This window comes from Seriola lalandi, unplaced genomic scaffold (genome assembly GCF_002814215.2).
Source record: "Seriola lalandi dorsalis isolate HSWRI2012SDOR001 ecotype SW California unplaced genomic scaffold, Sedor1 jcf7180002054898, whole genome shotgun sequence".
In the NCBI taxonomy this organism is placed as follows: domain Eukaryota; kingdom Metazoa; phylum Chordata; class Actinopteri; order Carangiformes; family Carangidae; genus Seriola; species Seriola lalandi.
The window spans coordinates 6,307,062-6,318,011 of record NW_019525450.1 but is presented as its reverse complement, the minus strand read 5'-3'; the positions used below and the strand labels follow the sequence as shown (position 1 = coordinate 6,318,011).

At 40.7% G+C, this 10,950-nt stretch overlaps 1 protein-coding gene across 2 annotated transcripts in view; it reads right to left on the bottom strand.

Annotated features, from left to right (window-relative positions):
* The window catches only part of fto (FTO alpha-ketoglutarate dependent dioxygenase), a 119,606-nt gene that overhangs the window by 69,447 nt on the left and 39,209 nt on the right, over positions 1-10,950 (bottom strand). The window lies entirely within an intron of this gene.

Genomic DNA, 10,950 nt, shown 5'->3' with positions numbered 1-10,950 from the left:
GGTGGGGGTGGGGGGGACTCTCCACCGGTGGAAAAATTATATTAGCCCAGGAAGAAATAAGCCTAGACCACATTCACTTTTCTGTGACATCACACTTTAAGTCATAAAGTGTGTGTGTGTGTATGTGTATGTGAGTGTGTGTGTGTTTTTTTTTTTTTTTCCTACCGTCTGCCTGCTGTCACATGATTACAGATGGCTCAAAATTGAGGCATATCTGAAATTAAATTTGCTCAGTTTCCATTACGTAAGATTGGATGATAACGTGTGGGTTATGTGTGTGTGTGTGTGTGTGTGTGTGTGTGTGTGTGTGTGTGTGTGTGTGTGTATGTGTGTGTGTGTGTGTGTGTATGTAGGGGAAGAGTGAAGGGTGTCAACATTGCTAGTCAGAGTTGTCTTTCAGACTTTGAAGCAGCTTGAAGAACCTTTGATATTATAAAAGAAGAAATGGGAAAGAAAATGCGAGAAGCAAGTTCTATCAAAATAAAACTAAAAGTCTCTCAAAGATTATTCAAGGAAGTCTTTTTTTTATATGTACATGTGTCTTTATATGTGTCTTTTGTGTGGAACTTTGAACAGTTGAAACTTACAGAGCATTGACTCCAAGGGACCTTTCAAAAAGTTTGTTGCAACACTTATTCGCAGTTACTCCAGGACATCTTTAAATTCCTTATCCTATAATAATAAAGACGTTTTCAAACAATTAAACCTGGCATATTTTACAGTTTCTTTATACATACTTATTAGTACCATTACTGATGAGTGCTCAAACACATCCCTGTAAATTTTACAAGTAAAGGGGAGAAAGTAGATTTTAGAATCTCTGGAAAGAGCTCTAAAAGGATTCTTTTCTCAGTCTATCGAGGTGTTTATACGATATAGTCAATACTTCAAATTTCTTAAAAGGAGATCTAGAGATCCCTAAGTTTACTGTGTGTGTGTGTGTGTGTGTGTGTGTGTGTGCATTTGTCTGTGTGTGTGTTAATGTGTTCTTGCGATCTCCGTGGTGATAGAAACCAAGGCCTTTCTGCCAGATTGACCCTTGCAAGGTTGCGGGCACCATCAATTATGTCAGCCAGTAAAATAGGCTTCGCTACGCACAGCAGATTATATGGAGTGTAAAACATTAGAAAAATGTGTCTGAAACATCAGAGTTACATGTTTGAAGTGACAAAAGGTTCGGGGGTGGAGGGGAACCTCCCAAAAAGGGAAGACCCCTGACAAGTGATTTTGTTTGAAGGCATTGTAACACACTCAAGTGGGCAGGGATGCTTTCTATGGCCCCTAAAGCAGTCCATCTTCTGGGCAGAATACAAGCTGGATGGAAGGACATATGCTTTCCACAGGGTCAAATGAAGCAGAACTCACAGGCTTTTGTGGTGCTCCCTTTTGGTGGGTAGAAGAAAAGGAAAATCTGTTGTTGGGTCGTAGTCCAGTGGGCCCACAAATATCACATCAAAATTCACCGGCCTGTTTTCTTACGAGGCTTTTGTCTCTCTCTCTCGTGATAAGGAGTGCGGATCCAGTTGTCCTTAATGGCTAAACCACATAGTTCTTAGTTTGAATGAGCTCTGCAGCAGGCTGGGACAGGACAAACACACACACATACACACACACACACACATTTGTACAAACTCCTGACTGGCCTGGCCAAAAATGCACCATCCATCCATCACAAGAAAGCTTTGAGAGGCGCTTTGACTAATTCAGGACAATGAAGACAGAGCTGGACAGAGATGTTTGCGATGAGCGTGACACTAAAGCACCTTCTGCTCTGTTAAAACTCCCTTTCTCTCTTTCAGTATATGAAAACTGAGTCTAGATTCTAGCTAGATAGCAGATTGTGATCAGCACCTCACTCTCCTGCCAGTAAAAAGCTTTTTGCTGATTGGGGCCAAAGCCAGCCTTTCTAAGCCCCGGAGTTACAGTGTTACACACACTGCACCATACTTCAGGTCTTCAAAAATGCTAAACCAATAAAAAAGGGTTTCCATCCATCTAGACACGCTCACATAGAGCAGTTTTGTTTTAGAGAGGGTGAGGGGTGGGAGGGGGTTATGCATGCAAGGGCTGAAATGCGCCGCTAACAAAGTTTTGATTGACTACAAAAACTCTGAAGTGTAGTGATTCTCTCAATCTTTGCATCTGGCTGAAGGCTGCCGTGGTGAAACTAAACAACCCCTGTTGTGTGTCTAGTCTGACATCAAATGTGAATTACCTACAGTGGAAGAAAATTTCTAAAGTAGGAGAGATTAAGATCAACAAAACGGCAGGTTCCCTACCCTAAAAACACTTTATACTTTACTAAAGGCTATAATGTCTATGCAGTATCAGCACCAGACAAACTGCGAATTGATGGAGCCAACCTCAATTCAATTTTGTTTTGTTTATGAGATTTCACATTTCAATTATGTGAGCTCACTTATTTGCTAATCTAACACTAAGGTTCGGGAATAATCAATATATTCGCTGTTGCATCATTCTACCTCAAGCGCTCATACTGATCATTCAAAGTACTATACATTGTGTGACTAAAAATAGGAGTGTGTTCTGCTGCTTTCATGTGGATATAGACGGGCAGCCCTTTTGCCTTATACGATTTTCTCCACACTACATGGCTATACAGTAGTAGACAATGGCACACACCATGAAGCAGTGACACATAACTAGATTATGGACTCACATACTCTATGAAATGCTGTCTACTTCAATCTGGCAAAGAACTCACAGACACTAGCAGTTTTTATATTTAACACTTCATGTTCAACAGAAACAGTAGATATGCTCTAAGAAAAATTCCACTGTGGAGTATATCGATAAAACCCAGCTAAAGAATTGGAATTAAAAGTGAATACACCACATTTCAGACTGAGTTCCATCTTGATACACCTAATAATTGTAATAGATCACACACCTATATTGCATTGTATCTTGATTCTTAACTATATTTTTTTCAATACCAATTTTTATCAATTCCATTTTAACAAAAAGTAAATTACAATAAATGTTACGGTACAAATTTTAATGTTACTTTTGTTTTATTTTTAAGCTCCGTCTCTTAAGTCGCTCCAACATATTTGTGTAAATAAACAGCAAATCACCTTTATTAGATCTATAGGTCCAAGCATGCCGCATGCTGATTAGCTCACTGATGTTGATGACATTTTACTCATGTACTCCTTAGGTAATTCGAAATTTGGTATCGAACAGGTCCGATACCCAGGCCTAACCCCAACTCTAATGCTTTGTTATGTTGTGTGTTGAAACTTTGGCTCAGCATTTGAACACTGAAAAAACAACAGGACAAAAGGAAAATATATCTAAAAATATAAAATGTATAATTTCCAGTTAACCATCAACAGCAACGCTGAATATACATACAACGTATGGTAAATGGGGAAAACCATGCACAAACAATGGTTTGGACAACGGTAAAATTTTTGAATATATGATACTGATATGGTGTTATTACTGGCTGTCTGTTGGTGAAGACTAGGAAAAGAGATACAGTATGTTGAAGTTACTCTAGTCTGCGAGTTTTTCTAAACACACATGATTCCCCCCCCCCCCCCCCCAGGGAGGCTGATAAGAGCGGCTAAAGGGTGTTTATGAGACTGTTAGCCAGGAGAGGATGCCGCCCTGCAGCTCTCACCCAAATAAAAGAGCCATTTATTACATCCAACATGACCCTCTCATTACACACAAATAGGAATTAATGAGCGCTATATCGGGCTCTCCCAGCGGAGCGAGGCGGGGCCCGCTAAAGGACTAGCGTTAATCACACTGTCCTACATCTCACCCATTTAACACCACCCATCAGATTGCTCTATCAGCATGGGAAGGATAGGAGGGTGGAAGCATTTCACTACCTGGAAGGATGGCCATCCTCAGCATCACCAGCGTAAAGCCAATTCTGTCTTCCTGTCTGCCACAGCACACTGACATGTCCTGTGACCTGGCCATGAGTAAAATGCTTTATTTGCTATGTGCAGATAAAAAAAATTTGAAAAACTCAAGCTCAAGAATGAACAATAAAAATTATATGTCATGGTATTTTCTTTTCTCGTGATGACCTGGGCCTTACGTTATTCAGTTCACCCATCATTCATGTTGGTTATGAGAAACATTTTTTCTCACCACCTTTATTGAACAAAGGTAAGGTAAGGACACGGAAACACTGGTAGGCATGGCCTTACAATAGAGTAGACCAAGCAACATGGATGTGAGTGGCCAGACAGGTTTTTAACAAGTCTAGTGAAAACAAAGGTGAAATTAAGGTTATTACCCAAATGGTCAACTGTAAAAGTCAATTAGATCTTGAACAGTAACTCTGAGTTACCAGAATTACTGATCTTGTACGTGCACACAGTTTAACAATGCAATGTACCATTATTACCGACACTTTGGGTGTGTATGCTTCGAGTAAAAATTAATTGCTTTGTCTTAACACTGATGTGTCTCGTCCTGAAGTGCTCAATTACTATTATTGGGATCTCAGAAGTGACACTGATGAGCAAACTGTGAGTAAACCAATAGTATTCATAGTCCAAACTACAAAAACAGACACAGGTTGTAAAAAAAAGAAGGGGATTTTCCTTTCACACTTCACATGGGAAAAATCAGCTTTACCAGAAAACACACATATCAGGTTTGATCTCTGTTGGGTTATCCTCTTTATACTGTACATGTCTTGTTTTGAAAGGTGCACAGACCAAGAGACAAAAAAAGAAAAAAAAAACAAACAAAAAAAAAAAAACCAATGCATGTAACTTCCCAGAATGCTCCCAGGACTTGTACTTCCTCCTCACTGTACTCACATCCCCTTGTCTACAGCTTCAGCTTTTCATTTCTTTCTGGTTTACTTTCCCTCGCACGCTCGGAACTTAAATCTTTACCGTTATCTCTCTATTCCCCTCACCTCCGAAAATTATCCCCCCCCCTCCACCTATCCTCAACCCCACCCCACCAAATTTCTTTTCTCCATTCCACCTCCTACACCTCCCCAAAGAAGTGATACAATTATCATCAACAATCTTTTCCCATATATCTCCCTTTTCTTTGCGCCTCTTCAAGCGAATCAAACAATTTTACACTGTCTTCCCATCAGTATCTCCCCATTCCCCCCACTCATTGTGTTTGAAGACGGCTTTATGTACTTCAAAACCCCAACATGATGCCTGCTCCAGTGAATTTCAAGCATTAGAGAGGTACTGAGGTATTAAGCGGTTGCTATTTTTCTGCGCTAGTTGCGACGGTTGAACAAAAAGATGATTATTGATCAAATCTTCAACACATTAAAGACGTCATGCCTTAGCCTGAGACATGTTAAGTGTAATTTGGTATCAGTGATATTTGGATTTTCTAGCTTTGGCTCTTGTTTTTGCTTTGTTTGTCTGTTGTTTGTACAGCATACGTATGTCATTTTTTAGGCTGTGGTTTCTGACCATACCTGTGTGTAATATTTCTGAACACTGCTTGCCTTTTTTCTCTGTTAGAATCTTAAGAAGATATGCTCTATTTTTATCGCTAATTAGGTTTAGGGTGGGATTTTATATTCTTCACTTCGAGGATCTATAGTGGGGGTGGGCTGTTTTCATTTTCATTAATCAGTTTCATTTATTGTTTCACTATGTGTGGGCGATATGAAGCCCTCGGAGACTGTGGCTGTGATTAGGGGCTGTACAAATAAATGTGAAATGTATTTCCGTTGATATGCAGATAAACAATAATAAGGATCTCAACCAGGACCTGATGAGGATCCAGATTCAGATTCAAATGATTTTTATTAAAAATGCGTACATACGGTTTCGAGTATGAGGGCTGTTTTTATTCACTCTGGTTTACAGAGCTCAGCACATCTCAATGTGTATATTACTATTTCTGAACATGAGACACATTGAACCAGTGACAGACAAGCTGTGGCCATGTACTCAATATTCAATAAGATTAATAATGCACTAAAACAACATAAATTGAACTCGAGTTCAAGTTACTTTCTTTGTTTTTTAGTGACAAATCAATGTGTTTTCTTGTGTCTGTGGTAATTCATTTTACTCCACCACTTTGACATGATTGCCTGCAAAAGTAAACAATTACACCTGGATCAAAGTACTGGAATAATTATATGTCAAGCTCTGGTTAGTAGTAATGTCTCTAGTCAGCTATAAGAGGGGCGGGCTTTGCCACGAGATGCTCTGAAATCTCTCTTTCATCTTTTTATACTTTCTCCCCCAACAAGGCACTTTTCAACACACACACACACAAACACACACACATATACACACATACACAAACACACACACACACACACTCCTTCCTTGCATCTCTCTCTCTGTTGGTATGACACAGGAAGAAGCTGGGCCCCGCAGCCAACCCCGCCGTCCGCACTGAATGCGATTAAGCTGAGCAGTGATTAATCTGGGCTGCCCCATAATTCCTCTTTACCACTTTAATGGATGTTATCTCCCCTCCTCTGAAGGCTTATCTTGCTGATCGGGGCCAAGGATGAAGAGAGGGAGAGGAAGAGGAGGGGGTGGCCATGAGTACAGGGAGAGAAATCAAACCAAATCCATACAGAGGTAAGTAAATGAATGAGTAAGTAAATAAGTAAGTAAATAAATAAATAAAGGGATTGAGGGAGCTGCTAAGCGGATAAGGCAGATCAGTCTCTGTAAAGTGCTCATTTGTTTTCTAAGAAGACGAGACAAGCAGCCTGCAAAGCCTGCTGATACAGTAAAAATGCTGTCAACATCACAATTCACAGACAAACAAAATAAATTATCCAAACCACTGTCAATAAAACTCCCCACACCCTCACTGTAAAGATGAGGTGAACTCCGAGCATGGGTACAAAGACAAAAGAAAAAGAAGGGGGATTTTTTTGATGAGATATTTTTCTTTCATAAATGCCAGTAAGTGGCATAGTTTCAGTTGCAGCTTCCACATTGAGTCAATAATGGCTAAGTTTGTCTAACACATTCCAAAATCAGCCATCCACAGCCACAAGACAGGTTTGCTCAGGTCTTAGTCTATTGTAGAAACAAAAATGCAACAGTTCTCCGCACCTCAGCTTTCATGACAATGAGCTACATCCTGTTATTGAGAAATAATGACATACTTATATGAGGAGTCATTTTATTCATTTTAAATGAGAAATCGCTCCACAAGGAATTGTACTCAAGAAGAAGAAATGAACTGGCACAGTATGAACTATGACAACGGGAGCAATTATGATTGGCAGCCCAGTGTTTGTAATGAATGTGCCAATTTTATTCTACTAACATTTAACATTTTATTCTACTAACATTTAATATTTTATTCTACTAACATTTAAAAGCAACTGAATATTGTAGTATTGCAATAGCTTCAAAATAAATCCATGAAAGGAGAATAAAAAAATCTAATTTTCAACTGCAGCAATACTCTACATTTCAAACTCTTTCTTCCACATGTTGACTGAAAACACCACAAACTTTTTTTAGACTTTTGCATTGTATTTGGAAGTACGTGTGTTTATTAGTGCGTCTCTGCCAGGTTTTTGTCCTTCCGTGTCTTTGTTCGCGTATATGCATGCATGAGACGCCAGCTGAGGAGTGACAGGGTTAAACTTGTTGGTAGCTCTTTTTTCCTCGCTCTGGCTTACAGCGATGTTGCAGTGAGATTCTGTCATAGACAAACCTCTGTGGGATTCCATTCACTACTAGTGTACATCTTTAGGTACAAAGCTGCGGGCTGCATTGGCTCCAGGTAACATAAACGCTCCCTTCAAGCCACCGCATATCTGCCCATGAAAATTCTCTAAAGGGCTTTAAGCATTTACGCAGAACACTATCAGGCAGCGCCGAAAATTCAGCTTACCCTGTTGAATAGGGACTTCAAAGAGAATTGCAAATACCTTTGCACTGCTACATTTTCTCCCTTCTCTCGGTCTCCCTCTCCCTCTCTCTCTCTCTCTCTCTCTTTCTCTCTCTCTCCGTCTCTTCCTGCTTCTTTTCATTTTATATTTCCAAACACAAGCTGCTGCGTGATGTAAAATGTATTATCAGCCATATATTTCCTCTTTAAATGAATAATAACAATAATCTTTGAGTAATTTCTTTTTTATACAGCTCCGTCTAAATAGGGCAAAGCAAGCAAGCTAATATAGAGCCGCAGGTAAACAAGGCCATGCAATAATGAACGTGTGGATTAGGCCTCTAGTCTATGTTGTGTGATAAGGAAAAACAGCTGCTACTATCCAGGTAACAGCTCGTATTGACTGTCAATGAAGGATAAACTACTGTGCAGCTGCACATTCACTTCCTTCAATCACGCTGTGGACACACTGCGCACAGACGCACACACACAAACATGCATGGACACAAACAAACCTACATGCACACACACGCACACACACACACACACGCACACACAAACATACACACACTGTACATATGCGTAAGAACCGCAAAGAATTGGGATATAATAAATGTATAAGCGTATTTGCACAGTATAGAGCTTGAAATGCAAAACAATATGTTGCATAAACACAGTGTGATTTAATGTAAGAGATAATAAATGGCTTCATAATGAGCAATAAAAATGGTCTTTAAACAGTTTACTGCTTAGTTCACACTTATAATTAATCTGGGTTCCATGTGTGCATATAAAGTGGGTATAAAACTCTGCCCGACTGTGCAAGTTAAACGGCGAGCAAGAGAGAAAAATGACTGCTGGTAAACATCTGCAACACGGTTCAGGTCTGGCCTGGCTTTCCAAATATGCTGTCTTTTTCTCTGAGCCGGACCAGCACGGCAAGCTCTCCAAATAATACATTACAAAAAATTGCTCCCTGAAATTATTTACGGTGAAACGCACAACAGAAACCATAACATTTATAATGTTTTACAAAGCCATCAAATAAGTGGAGAGGGGATTAATTGCCCCGGCCCGACCTTAAAATAATTATTTTGAGCGGTGCAACTCTAAACTCCAATGAAATTGATACACTTTGATAATTAGATTCTTGGCACTGACCCGCTGAAGTCAATAAAGGTTATTAAGGCCAATTGCTGTCTAAACGCATTACGGGCAGGGTAAACTGTCCGTCGGAGGCCCCTGCTACTCCAGCGCCAATATGATAATCCATTCTCCGTCCTGGGGGTTTCTTCCCTAGCGCCTGTGTCTCCACTCTGCCATACAAAACCAGATTGGATTCGCTTAACCTTTCCAGGACTTTGATCAAATGAGCTCACACAGCAATAACATTTACATTGACCCCCCACCCCTCCTCCACCCTACACACACAACCCCTCTCTCTCTCTCTCTCTCTTTTTTTTTCCTGCCTCCCCCTCTGCCTCTGTCTGTCTCTACCGACTCTCCCTACAGCTCACTTCCCTCCATCCCTCCCTCCTCCACACACAAGGCCAATAACCTAATCAGCTATCAATGGCGACCGGGCCAGGCTGTGTACGATTGCAGTGTGACCCTCCTCAGCAGCGCAGATTGTTTCCAAAGACTGTCATTAAAGTGAGGGGAGGAAGATGAAATGGTCACCAAGCGCATCCCTGCACTGACACACACACACACACACACACACACACATACATGCAGGTATGCATGAAAAAAGCCAGTCTCTGTTATAAATCAGAGGAGGATAATTTTGTCACACAATGAGAAAAAAAGAGAGTGTGTGCTGCATACATGTGTGTGTGACCAAACCAGTGGAAAACAGGGAGTGACAGGCTGGGTGAACGGAGTAGAGGAAGACATGGCCCCGATACCACTTCCTGTTTTGTACATCTTGAAGTATACAAATGTATTCAACTCAGTGGATCCCATTTATTATGAAAGTAGATTAATTTCCTTGATATGTGTTGAAAAGATTTCCATCTACAAGGCTCGTTCTCCTGTCAAATAACGGGGAAAGTGTGAGAAAGAGGCAGAGATATGGCGAGATAGTGCGAGCGAGAGAGGGAGAGAACAAGAGAAAGAAAGAACATAAAGAGAGAGAGGGAGAGAGTGAGTGAGAGAAAGAGAGAGACGGAGTGCACTGAAATCTCTTTGCATCCGCGGTGGCTTTTGAAGTTGCGAGATGAGCAGCCACAGAAGTCAGGAAAGTGACAAATTAGGGAAAAAGCTGTACTGTGCAAGCAGAGCTGCTAAATCAATTAAAGTCATGCCGAGTGCATACATTAACATCAATGGCGCACACATACACACACTCACACAAACACACACATACACACACGCGCACACAGGACAGGAAAAAAATAAATAAATAAAGGGAGATGTGCTCATGGGCTCGACGCTGTCGCTTCTCCCCCACAGTGAAAAGAGGAAAGATAAAAAAAATACCACACCGGTATTTAAAATATTCTGCATAAAGCCAAGACTCTCTGTCTATTGTCAGTCAGACGGAAGCTATTCATTGTTGCTAGTTTAAGGAAATGTCACCATTGTATGATAGCCATGATAGCAGGGTCCTGGGGGAACATACGGCTGCGAGCTAGGCAGGTCTAAACGGACTTCAGCACCCTGGATCACAGGGGAATGTAAAACCTTTAAGTTAATGTCCTTTTTCCAACCTCCAGAATCAACCTTTACCTTAAATACACTCACTCACACACACATTATACACTCGCTGTACATTCGCATACATATACCTGCACTTGAAGTTTATTCAGAGGCCCGTCTCTTTGTTTCTGTCAGGGAACCACATGAATTCATGAGGTACCAAAAGAGGCGAGCAAGCAAGTGGACTTGTTTTGTTTCGATTCTTTATATATTTATTTATGTATTTTATCAGAATGTCATTCAAATGGAAGGATAAGCATTTGCATGACAACAGGCTGAGGAGCAGAGAGAGAGCCCCAGGGAGAGACAGTATCCATAAACAGGAGCTAGTCCCCCCACATTGCAATATTCTTCATACAGACTAACAAACGCATACATAGCCCTGCGCATCCCACAACA